This window comes from Globicephala melas, chromosome 6 (genome assembly GCF_963455315.2).
Source record: "Globicephala melas chromosome 6, mGloMel1.2, whole genome shotgun sequence".
Taxonomy (NCBI): domain Eukaryota; kingdom Metazoa; phylum Chordata; class Mammalia; order Artiodactyla; family Delphinidae; genus Globicephala; species Globicephala melas.
The window spans coordinates 41,438,483-41,452,907 of NC_083319.1; positions in this window are offsets into that span (position 1 = coordinate 41,438,483).

Sequence of the window (14,425 nt, forward strand, 5' to 3'; positions counted from 1 at the left end):
AATGAATGATGTAAGGCCACTGGAAATAGAAGAATAGAGTTGACCCTTGAACAATGCAGGGGATGGGGGACAGTTGAAAATACACAGATAACTTTATAATCAACCCACTGTATCTGCGGTTCCACATCCACAGATTCAACCAACCGTAGATCATATAGTACTGTGGTATGTGTTTATTGAAACAATATGCATGTAAATGAACTCATGCAGTACAAAGCTGTGTTGTTCAAGGGTCAACTATATTTTTATTTTAAAAAATTATACAAAGGGAATAATAGCAAATAAAATAGTGATATAAAGAATTCCAAGTCCACCTCTTCATAAAAACCAGCAAAAATTCTAAGTATCAACTTTTTTGGAACTCTGGAAACTAACTAAAAACTTGTAGCAACTAAGGCAGAGCTTAGTTAAGAAATACGGCTGAATCTCATTAAGAACAGCAAGCTTTGTCCCATTTCACTTACTCTATTTGTACATGCACAGTGATAAAAATTTTGAGTTGTCCAATGCATACATACCCAGCTGAGGTTGAACAGGCAATTTTCTGCCATCTCTTTGTCAGCTCTGACACTGTAAACAAGTGTCCATTTTGTGGTATATTTAGTGCCACGTTTTTTGCATCTTTGCTATATTATTTTTGCACCTGGGGTCTTTTTGTGGGTGATTTTGCTCTTTAAAATGCTCCCCATTTGTAATAATGAAGTGCTGTCTAATGTTCCTAAGTGCAAGAAGGTTGTGATGTGCCTTATGGAAAAAACCAATGTTTTAGATAAGATTTGTTCAGGTATGAGTTATAATGCTCTTGGCCATGAGTTGAATGTTAATGAATAAACAACATATATTGGAGATTGGTTCAAGATGGTGGAGTAAAAGGACGTGCTCTCACTCCCTCTTGCGAGAACACTGGAATCACAACTAACTGCTGAACAATCATTGACAGGAGGACACTGGAACTCACCAAAAGAAATACCCCACATCCAAAGACAAAAGAGAAGCCACAGTGAAATGGTAGGAAGGGCACAATCGCAATAAAATCAAATCCCATAACTGCTGGGTGGGTGACTCACAAACTGGAAAACACTTATACCACATAACTCCAACCACTGGAGTGAAGTTCTGAGCCCCACGTCAGGCTTTCCAATCTGGGGGTCCGGCAACGGGAGGAGGAATTCCTAGAGAATCAGACTTTGAAGGCTAGCAGGATTTGACTGCAGGACTTCAACAGGTCTGGGGGAAACAGAGACTCCACTCTTGGAGGGCACACACAAAGTAGTGTGCGCATCGGGACCCAGGGGAAGGAGCAGTGACCCCACAGAGACTGAACCAGACCTACCTGCTAGGGTTGGAGGGTCTCCTGCAGAGGCAGGGGGTGGCTCTGTCTTACCATGAGGACAAGGACACTGGCAGCAGAAGTTCTGGGAAGTACTCCTTGGCCTGAGCCCTCCCAGAGTCCGCCATTAGCCCCACCAAAGAGACCGGGTAGGCTCCAGTGTTGGGTCACCTCAGGCCAAACAACCAACAGGGAAGGGACCCAGGCCCACCCATCAGCAGACAAGCAGATTAAAGTTTTACTGAGCTCTGTCCACCAGAGCAACAGCCAACTCTACCCACCACCAGTCCCTCCCATCAGGAAACTTGCACAAGCCTCTTAGATAGCCTCATCCACCAGAGGGCAGACAGCAGAAGCAAGAAGAACTACAATCCTGCAGCCTGTGGAACAAAAACCACATTCACGGAAACAGAGACAAGATGAAAAGGCAGAGGGCTATGTACCAGATGAAGGAACAAGATAAAATCCCAGAAAAACAACTAAATGAAGTAGAGATAGGCAACCTTCCAGAAAAAGAATTCAGAATAATGATAGTAAAGATGATCCAGGACCTCGGAAAAAGAATGGAGGCAAAGATCAAGAAGGTGCAAGAAATGTTTAACAAACACCTAGAAGAATTAAAGGACAAACAAACAGAGATGAACAATACAATAACTGAAATGAAAAATACACTAGAAGGAATCAATAGCAGAATAACTGAGGCAGAAGAATGGATAAGTGACCTGGAAGACAGAATGGTGGAATTCACTGCTGTGGAACAGAACAAAGAAAAAAGAATGAAAAGAAATGAAGACAGACTAAGAGACCTCTGGGACAAAGTTAAATGCAACAACATTCACATTATAGGGGTCCCAGAAGGAGAAGAGGGAGAGAAAGGACCCGAGAAAATATCTGAAGAGATTATAGTCGAAAAATTCCCTAACGTGGGAAAGGAAAGAGCCACCCAAGTCCAGGAAGCACAGAGAGTCCCACAAAGGATAAACCCAAAGGGAAACAAGCCGAGACAAACAGTAATCAAATTGGCAAAAATTAAAGACAAAGAAAAATTATTGAAAGCAGCAAGGGAAAAATGACAAATAACATACAAGGAAACTGCTATAAGGTTAACAGCTGATTTCTCAGCAGAAACTCTACAAGCCAGAAGGGAGTGGCATGATATATTTAAAGTGATGAAGGGGAAGAACCTACAACCAAGATTACTCTACTCAGCAAGGATCTCATTCAGATTCAATGGAGAAATCAAAAGCTTTACAGACAAGCAAAAGCTAAGAGAATTCAGCACCACCAAACCAGCTCTACAACAAATGCTAAGGGAACTTCTCTAAGTGGGAAACACAGAGAAGAAAAGGACCTACAAAAACAAACCCAAAACAATTAAGAAAATGGTAATAGGAACATACATGTTGATAATTACCTTAAACGTGAAGGGATTAAATGCTCCAACCAAAAGACACAGGCTCACTGAATGGATACAAAAACAAGACCTATATATATGCTGTCTACAAGAGACCCACTTCAGACCTAGGGACACCTACAGACTGAAAGTGAGGGGATGGAAAAAGATATTCCATGCAGATGGAAATTAAAAGAAAGCTGGAGTAGCAATACTCATATCAGATAAAATAGACTTTAAAATAAAGAATGTTACAAGAGACAAGGAAGGACACTATAAAATGATCAAGGGATCAATCCAAGAAGAAGATATAACAATTATAAATATATATGCACCCAACATAGGAGCACCTGAATACATAAGGCAACTGCTAACAGCTCTAAAAGAGGAAATCGACAGTAACACAGTAATAGTGGGGGACTTTAACACCTCACTTACACCAACGGATGGATCATCCAAACAGAAAATTAATAAGAAACACAGGCATTAAATGACACAATAGACCAGATAGTTTTAATTGATACTTACAGGACATTCCATCCAAAAACAGCAGATTACACTTTCTTCTCAAGTGCGCATGGAACATTCTCCAGGATAGATCACATCTTGGGTCACAAATCAAGCCTCAGTAAGTTTACGAAAATTGAAATCATATCAAGCATCTTTTCTGACCACAATGCTATGAGATTAGAAATCAATTACAGGAAAAAAACTGTAAAAAATACAAACACATGGAGGCTAAACAATACATTACTAAATAACCAAGAGATCACTGAAGAAATCAAAGAGGAAATCAAAAAATACCTAGAGACAAATGACAATGAAAACGTGATGATCCAAAACCTATGGAATGCGGCAAAAGCCGTCCTAAGAGGGAAGTTTATAGTTATACAAGCCTACCTCAAGAAACAAGAAAAATCTCAAATAAAAAATCTAAACTTACACCTAAAGGAACTAGAGAAAGAAGAACAAACAAAACCCAAAGTCAGAAGGAAAGAAATCATAAAGATCAGAGCAGAAATTAATGAAATGGAAACAAAGAAAACAATAGCAAGGATCAATAAAACTAAAGGCTGGTTCTTCGAGAAAATAAACAAAATTGATAAACCATTAGCCAGACTCATCAAGAAAAAGAGGGAGAGAACTCAACTCAATAAAATTAGAAATGAAAAAGGAGAAGTTACAACAGACACTGCAGAAATACAAAGCATCCTAAGAGACTACTACAAGTAACTCTATGCCAATAAAATGGACAACCTGGAAGAAATGGACAAATTCTTAGAAAGGTATAACCTTCCAAGACTGAACCAGGAAGAAACAGAAAATATGAACAGACCAACCACAAGTAATGAATTGAAACTGTGATTAAAAATCTTCCAACAAACAAAAGTCCAGGACCAGATGGCTTCACAAGTGAATTCTATCAAACATTTAGAGAAGAGCTAACATCCATCCTTCTCAAACTCTTCTAAAAAACTGCAGAGGAAGGAACACTCATAAACTCATTCTATGAGGCCACCATCACCCTGATACCGAAACCAGACAAAGATACTACTAAAAAAAGAAAATTACAGACCAATATCACTGATGAATGTAGACGCAAAAATCCTCAACAAAATACTAGCAAACAGAATCCAATAACACATTAAAGGGTCATACACCATGATCAAGTGGGATTTATCCCAGGGATTCAAGGATTCTTCAATATACGCAAATCAATCAATGTGTTACACCATACTAACAAACTGAAGAATAAAACCATATGATCATCTCAATAGATGCAGGAAAAGCTTTTGACAAAATTCAACACCCATTTATGATAAAAACTCTCCAGAAAGTGGGCATGGAGGGAATCAACCTCAAGATAATAAAGGCCATATACGACAAACCCACAGCAAACATCATTCTCAATGGTGAAAAACGGAAAGCATTTCCTCTAAGATCAGGAGCAAGACAAGGATGTTCACTCTCACCACTATTATTCAACATAGTTTTGGAAGTCCTAGCCATGGCAATCAGAGAAGAAAAAGAAATAAAAGGAATACAAATTGGAAAAGAAGAAGTAAAACTGTCACTGTTTGCAGATGACATGATACTATATAGAGAGAATCCTAAAGATGTCACCAGAAAACTACTAGAGCTAATCAATGAATTTGGTAAAGTTGCAGGATACAAAATTAATGCACAGAAATCTCTTGCATTCCTATACACTAATGATGAAAAATCTGAAAGAGAAATTAAGGAAACACTCCCATTTACCACTGCAACAAAAAGAATAAAATACCTAGGAATAAACCTACCTAGGGAGACAAAAGACCTGTATGCAGAAAACTATAAGACACTGATGAAAGAAATTAAAGATGATACCAACAGATGGAGAGAGATACCATCTTCTCGGATTGGAAGAATCAATATTGTGAAAATGACTATACTACCCAAAGCAATCCACAGATTCAATGCAACCCCTATCAACTTAACAATGGCATTTTTTACCGAACTAGAACAAAAAATCTTAAAATTCGCATGGAGACACAAAAGACCCCGAATAGCCAAAGTTGTCTTGAGGGGAAAAAATGGACCTAGAGGAATCAGACTCCCTGATTTCTGACTATACTACAAAAGTAATCAAGACGATATGGTATTGGCACAAAAACAGAAATACAGATCAATGGAACAAGATAGAATGCCCAGAGATAAACCCACGCACCTACGGTCAACTAATCTATGATAAAGGAGGCAAGGATATACAATGGAGAAAAGACAGTCTTTTCAATAAGTGGTGCTGGGAAAACTGGACAGCTTCATGTAAAAAAAATGAAATTAGAACACTCCCTAACACCATACACAAAAATAAGCTCAAAATGGATTTGAAACCTAAATGTAAGACAGGACACTATAAAACTCTTAGCAGAAAACATAGGAAGAACACTCTGACATAAATCACAGCAAGATCTTTTTTGATTCACCTCCTAGAGTAATGGAAATAAAAACAAAAATAAACAAATGGGACCTAATGAAACTTAAAAGCTTTTGCAAAGCAAAGGAAACCATAAACCAGATGAAAAGACAACCCGCAAAATGGGAGAAAATATTTGCAAACGAATCAATGGACAAGGGATTAATCTCCAAAATATATAAACAGCTCATGCAGCTCAATATTAAAAACACAAACAACCCAATCCAAAAATGGGCAGAAGACCTAAATAGACATTTCTCCAAAGAAGACATACAGATAGCCAAGAAGCACATGAAAAGCTGCTCAACATCACTAATTATTAGAGAAATGCAAATCAAAACTACAATGAGGTATCACCTCACACCAGTTAGAATGGGCATCATCAGAAAATATACAAACAACAAATGCTGGAGAGCGTGTGGAGAAAAGGGAACCCTCTTGCACTGTTGGTGGGAATGTAAGATGATACAGCCACTATGGAGAACAGTATGGAGGTTCCTTAAAAAACTAAAAATAGAATTACCATATGACCCAACAATACCACTATATACCCAGAGAAAACCATAATTCAAAAAGACACATGCACCCCAATATTCATTGCTGCACTATTTACAATAGCCAGGTCATGGAAGCAACCTAAATGCCCATCGACAGACGAAAGGAAAAAGAAGATGTGGTACATATATACAGTGGAATATTACTCAGCCATAAAAAGGAACGGAACTGGGTCATTTATAGAGACGTGGATGGATCTAGAGACTGTCATACAGAGTGAAGGAAGTCAGAAAGAGGAAAACAAATATCGTATATTAACACATGTATGTGGAACCTAGAAAAATGGTACAGATGAACCGGTTTGCAGGGCAGAAATTGAGACACAGATGTAGAGAACAAACGTATGGACACCCAGGGGGGAAAGCAGTGGTGGTGGTGGTGGTGGTGGTGTGATGAATTGGGCGATTGGGATGGACATGTATACATTGATGTGTATAAAATGGATGACTAATAAGAACCTGCTGTATAAAAAAATAAATAGAATAAAATTCAAATTTCAAGTAAAAAACAAAGCAAAACTTAACAACCAAAAACCAAACAACCTGATTCAAAATGAGCAAAAGACTTGAATAGATATTTCTCCAAAGAAGATATACAAATGGCCAATAAGCACATGAAAAGATGCTCAACATCACCAATCATTAGGGAAATGCAAATCAAAACTGCAACGAGATACCACCTTATACCCATTAGGATGGCTACTATCAAAAAAATAGAATATGAGTGTTTGCAAGGACATGGAGAAATTGGGACCCTGGTGTACTACTGGTGGAATTGGTACAGTCACTATGGAAAACAGTATGGTGTTTCCTCAAGTAATTAAAGATAGAATTACTATATGATCCAGCAATTCCACTTCTGTGCATATACCCCGAAGAATTGGAAGTAGGATCTCAAAGAGGTATTTGGACACCCATTTTCATAGCAGCGTCATTCATAATAACTAAACCATGGAAGCAACTTAAGTGTCCATCAGTGGATGAACGGATAAGCAAAATGTGGATATACATGCAATGAAATATTGTTCAGTCTTAAAAAGGAAGGAGATTCTGCAGTATGTTTACAACATGGATGAATCTTGGGGATATTATGCTAAATGAAATTAGCCAGTCAGAAAAAGATATATACTGTATGATTCCACTTATATGAGGTACTTAGAATAGTCAAAATCATAAAGACAGAAAGTAGACTGGTGGTTACCAGGGGCTGGGGGCATGGAATAATGGGGATTTATTGTTTAATGGGTACAGAGCTTCAGTTTCACAAGATGAAAACAGTTATGGGGAAGGACAGAGGTGATTTTTGCACAACGACGTGAACATATTTGATACCGCTGAACTGTACACTTAAAAAATGGTTAAGATGGAAAAACAATTGTTTTTCATGAAATATATCAAATACAAAGTGTAAATAAAATACATATGCATAATTTAAAGAATAAAAAACAAAAAAAATAAACAACATATATTAAATAAGGTGTCTTTAAACAGAAACGCACATAAAACAAGGTTATGCATTGATCAGTTTTCATCAGTTGATGAAAATGTGACCAGGGGTTCAATGGAACCTAACCCTCTATTTCCCCTAGACGCAATGATTCAGCGTTCATTAACTCAGTGTTTGCAATGACTTAAAAGAACATAACTACTGCAAATAACAAGAGTCAACTGTGTGTGTGTGTGTGTGTGTGTGTGTGTGTGTGTGTGTGTGTATTTTCTGTTTCTTTTGATGTTATCCATACAATGATAGTACTGAGAACAGAAAATCAGAACATGTTAGTAAAAATATGGATGTTTTAGACAGAATACCTGTATTAAATCTTAGTTGTTTTTTTTTTTTACTTGCTGGCTATGAATGTATAGACACTGCTTATATCCTCTGAATTTAAGAGCCAAACTTTGTAAAATTAGGATATTAGTAATACCTACCTCAGAGTTCGTTATAAGATCTCATTTAATTCTCAAAAGTGCAAATGCTTAATCAATAAAGCATTCACTAAATACACATTTTTATAAATGTATACACATATATACATATATAAAATCATTGCCCTTTAGGTTCCTATGAGTATGCAAACTTTATATGCAAACTTCTGATTTCATATTGCATAGTCATGAAGTTTCATACAAAATAAAAAACAGTAACAGAAATAGCAGCATCATTACAATCCACAAATAAGAGAAAACAATTGGCCAAGATCTGGGTGATATTCCTATTAAAGTCATTAATTATAAAGATAGATTGAGAAATAATTTCTAAAATTCAACTTTTTTCTCTGATTCATATACTTTTTTCTCTTATTCATCCATAAACAGCATTAATATCTCTTAAGAAAATAGGCAAAACCGTTGCTTATTATATATTTGTCCCTAACCCCGAGATTAAGAGACAGCACCAAGTATAGACAAACTATTCTGCTTTAACTAGGAGCATCCCTACATCTTTCTTTTATATTCTCTTTATATGGATACTGGAAATAACAACACCTAAGACACAATGTCCTACAAATTACAGGGAGGCAGGCAAAGATGCTTAACCCCTAAAGAAATGTGTTGTAAGCAGGACTAGAGATGGAAAGAGAACTAGGGACAGTTGAGGGCATAGTCTTTGATTGATGGGCGTCATTTATTAAGGAACAATGTGTTGAATACCTTTACGTGCCAAGTAGTATTCTAGGTACTAAGGATATGAGGACAAATAAGGTCGTGGTCCTAAATAAGTAGGAGACAGATAGTAAACAGATAAGTAAATAAGATAGGTTTAGACTGCAGTAAGTGCTAAGAAGAAAATAAAATGGGATGATGTAACAGAAAATGGGAAATGGCATAATTTGAATTATATATTTAAAGTAGAGGTACTCAATCCAAATAATAAATACCAAATACATATAGTTCTCTAGTTACTGAGAACACCAGAAATACAAAATGCAATGATCATTTAGTGATGTCTGCCATGGCCATGAGAAGGGCATCCCAGTATTAGAACTTGTATTGCTGAAACTACTCTAGAGGGGGAAAAAAGCTGTTAAAACTAGAAACAATACCTTCCATATTATTTTAAATTATTTCCAAAAATTTTGTTACTGGTACAAAGAAATAGATATAGCTTTTACTGTATCATTATATGTAGATCATAAAATTATCTATCTAGAAAAGCCAGAAGAATCATGGGGGAAAACTATTAGAAAAAAAAATTTTAATATGGGCTTAATGCAAATAAATGTACAATAATTAATAGCTTTTATATATACCAGTTGGAACATACGAGTCAAAATATCCTATCACATTAACAGTGATAACAAGGTAGCAGAGTATCAACAAGAATTATATGAAGTAACTCTACTATGTAAGAAATAAGGAAATTATTAAAGATATAGGCTAAGCTCCTGAACAGAAATAGGAATGTCACTAAATATTTTCAAATTAATTTGTCATCAATGCAATTCCAATTAAAATTCCAGAAAATTTCATAGAAGAGATTCTGAGGTACATTTAGAAAAATAAACAGGTAGGACTAGGAAGAAATTTTCTGGAAAAAACTGGGCAAACAGAGGGAATATTGCCTGCAAGTGATAAAACTTACAAGTACAATTATCAGAACAGTATATTAGTTATTCAGGAATCCACAGAGAGGCCAGTCAATAAGAATTAAGAGCCGAAAATCCAAATGATTTTCCATGTAAAAATTAAATACATGATAGAGGTGGTATCATAATTGAGTGAGAAAATCAATCTTCTTTTTCCCCTTGACTTATCTGTCCTGGCAAAATTGGGCAGAATATGAAAAAAAAAATGAAGACAGGTTCACACCTTATAATATATACTAAATAAATTCTGCATGACTTGAGGAGTCAAGTACAAAAATGAAAACAAAGAAAATTAGAAGATACAGACAAACCCTGAGTAGTCTTGCAAGGAAAAAAAATAAAGCAATGGAAGAAGCCACACATTTAAAAAACTGATATATTATGTCTATATATAAAGTTTAAACTTCTGAATGCAAAAGGAAGATCATAAAGAAACTTAAAGGAAATTTTCAACATGCCACAAATTTGACAAATTAACTTGGTTTGAGATTCCTGTGAGATATATATACACATATATAAAGATGTAAAGAGCCCTTAAAAATCAGGAAGAAAAGAATGTAAGGTGCAGTAAAAATTGGTCCAAATATGAAAAAGGAAATATAAATTGAAATGACAGACAAAAATATGAAATTATTTAATACTGACTCCTTGTTCTAAAAGGGAATAAGTATAAAGAACTAAAACAGGGTTCTGACAGAAGCTACCACCAGAAGGACAGGATCATGGGAAACAAACAGACAAGTTTCACCCTGTATAGCATCAAGAAATGATAACTTAAAGGGCATTTGCTGGCTTTCAGCATGGTTTTGATCTCAGAGGACATCATATGGCCTGGAAGAATATCAACTAGCATGAGAGTCATCACCACAAAGAACTTCAGAGGTACCAAAGCAAGCCTAGGTCACTAAAAAACCCTCCCCATATAACAATGATAGCTATTGAAAGGACCCTACGGTGGGAACAAATACAGACCTATCATGTAACATGTCTCCAAAGGAGGGAACAAGTAGAAATCTGGATGCATTAAGGAATGGGAACATATGAAGTAGATGATTTTTTTGGTGCATATAGATATGGGATTGCAAATACACATATTTGGGAACTTCTTGGTTTCCTGTATTTGTTGCCTCTCTTGCAAACTTAACAGAGTAAATAACTGTGAAGTTGAAGAGTCACTTCTCCCCAACACCACATGTGAGAAACGGTGGACTGGGAAACCATGAAAGCAACCTCTCCCAGTGCTCTGTGACTCAAGAGCACAGGCTTATAGTTCTCTTTTTGCTCTTACCATTGTCCAAGTGTGCAGTGAACTCTCCAGAGACAGGACTAGCATGCTACTTCCTGGTTTCTAAAGCGGAAATAATCCTACTTTTATCATTTGTGTTTTTTCCATTCCTAGACTTCACTACTGATCACCAAAATAGTAATTAAAACAATCATGTGCTACTTTTTCCTATGAAACTGGCAAGAAATTTGTAAAAATATACAGACTTGGCAAGTGTGCCTAGAAGCAGGCATTCTTAGTGTATTGTTTGTAATATATGTATAAAAGCTTTGTGTTGGGTAAAATATGTCAAGAACCATAGTCAAATCCACAGTACTTCCTAAAAGAGGAATTCATTCTAAGACAACAATGACAGCTGCAATAAAGATTGATGTTAAAGCACTTTAGTGTAAATTACTAAAAAAAAAGAAAATAGAATAGAATATATTTAAATATGCCCTACAGAAAAGAAGAAAAAGGTTTCCTATAAAATTCTTTTCATTTTCTCATGTACATAACATATTTTAATTTGAAACCCCTCACTCATACTGCCTTTTCTCTCCCTCTCCAGTGGCAGTTACTATCATGAATTTTGAGTTTTATAATTTGATATAGAATTCATAATGAACAGTAAGTCATAACAGTCTCATCAGGAAAGGTTTTTAAATATTAGGAAGCTCTTAAGCTCACAGTAGCTAATACAAGTTTTCCAAAATTCTAATTTTTGCTTAGAAATTTAAATTTTATCATTGGTACAAATATTATCCATTGTTTTCCTTGAATCAGCAAACTCTCTTTGTTGAAATTCACTTCCATGAAAGTGACTGCCAGATACCCTCTTGAATAACTGTAGTTTGTCTGTCAGTCATTCTTTCAAGTAAAAATGGTGTTCCATAAATAAAAAGCAGCTATTTCTGCTCATAACTCAATCACACGTGTTGTTCTTTGCTCTTCAATATGCAGCAGAAATACTTCATGCTTAACTGCAATTTTATCACACAGAATATTAAAAAGATGTTCACTCAAGAGTCAAGATTTAAGAAATTTAATACTTTTCACTGATTTATCAAGGACATTCTTTGGTGAAACTAGCTTTTTCTTTTTTAACTGAGAGTGCCTAGTGGTGAAGAATACAGTAACCACAATACATTTTGATGCTTCTGCCTTGATTTGTGTTAAGGCATCAGCAGTTTTATCTTTCGTTGCTTTTATACCACCAATGCAAACATCTATACAGACAAAAAAACAAATGAGGGCTTACTAATTATTATAAAAGTAGTTTTGATTGCAGACGCCCTGAAAGGATCTCAGGGTCTGTGGACCACACTTAGAAAACTGTTGCTCTAAGATGTATACCTAGAAAAGGACTTACTGGCGTAAAGGGAGAACTTGGTCAGCTTTTTTAGATTTGCTAAACTGATGTGTATGTTTCTAGCAGCCACACTTGAATATTCTCTTTTTCTTTCCATTCTTGATAACAGTTGGTATTATCACATTAATAAAATTTTGCCAAGATGATGGGGCTATCCTGGAGACTATGTTGTTTTAATTTCACTTCTGTAGTTGCTAGCTTTTGATAATTTTCATATCTCTATTATCCATTTGGGTGTCTTCTTTGAATTTTGTATATATAAACCATTTATCCATTTTCTTTTCTTTTTCTTAGTTTTCCTTTGATGTTTTGTATATGCTTTTCAGTCTAGTTCTTTGTATGCTTTACATTTTGCAAATATATTTTTTCAGCATTTTCCACGCTTTACATTTTTATTATATTATGGTTTCCTTTATTTCATAGAAATTTTATATTTTGATTTGGTCAAATTATCAGTCTTTCTCAAACAATTTCCACTTTTTGAAATTCATTTAAAAAGCTCTTTATGATCCCAAGTTCATAAACATATTTCTCTTATATTTTAACTCTTTAAATCAACTAAACACACTTAACATATCAGCCTACTAATTATGTTACCCACACTGTATACTTAATATTTTTTGTCTGCTTCCTCTATCGGTTTCTGTAAAAGAAATTTTTAAATGTTTCACTATTGTTGGGAATTTGCTTCTTTAATTTAGTCAGCTGTTGCTTTATACAGTTCAAGGTCTTGTTGTTTTTCTGTGTTCTTATGCTTCATGTGCTTCTATTATGAACAGCACATAGCAAAATTTTATGTATGTGTACATGCTTATCCAATTTGAGAATATCCACCTTTTAACTGGTGAGTTAAAAGACATTTACTGTGAAATTGATATTTTTAGATTTATTTCTATCATTTTTATTTAGTGCTTCCTATATACCATGCATTTTCATGCCTTTCCTCATTTACAACCTGATTTTCAGTAATTTTTTATTTTCTGTATTTTTCTTGATTTTTTCACTCTAATGTCAGCTGTGGTTTAGAAGTTATACAAGACATATCTACTCCTTTAAAAATAACCTTAGACACTTTAATATACATATTTAACTTAACATTCACATATAGAAGTTAATTAGTATACTTAAATTCTAAATATAAGACTTAAGAAGTTTTCTTTCCCTCACTCACTCTAGCCTTAAATAATATTGTCTCCAATATTTTAGTTCCATCTTGATTAGTAACTCTCAAATTACTTAATATTATTATTCTATACAAAGTTTGTTAGACTTGTCAATGTTTAACAGTTTATTTAATAACCATTTTTTCTTGAAACTCAATTCTTCTCTCTGGGTCCAATCTCTTTCTTCCTGAAATATATAATTTTTGTAATTCCTTCCCCAAGTCTGTTGTTAGTAATGTCCTTTTAGTGTGTGTTTGCCTGAAAATGATTTTATTTAGCCTTGTTCTTTTTTTTTTAACATCTTTATTGGAGTATAATTGCTTTACAATGTTGTGTCAGTTTCTGCTGTATAACAAAGTGAATCAACTATATGTATACATATATCCCCATATCCCCTCCTCCCTCTCGCATCTCCCTCCCACCTTCCCTATCCAACCCCTCTAGGTGGTCACAAAGCACCGAGCTGATCTCCCTGTGCTATGCAGCTGCTTCCCACTAGCTAGCTATTTTACATTTGGTAGTGTGTATATGTCCATGCTACTCTCTCACTGCGTCCCAGTTTACCCTTCCCCCTCCCCGTGTCTTCAAGTCCATTCTCTACGTCTGTGTCTTTATTCCTGTCCTGCCCCTAGGTTTATCAGAACCTTTTTTTTTTTTTAGATTCCATATATATGTGTTAGCATATGGCATTTGTTTTTCTCTTTCTGACTTACTTCACTCTGTACGACAGACTCTAGGTCCATCCACCTCACTACAGATAGTTGTTTCGCTTCTTTTTATTTTAGCCTTGTTCTTGATAGCTTAGC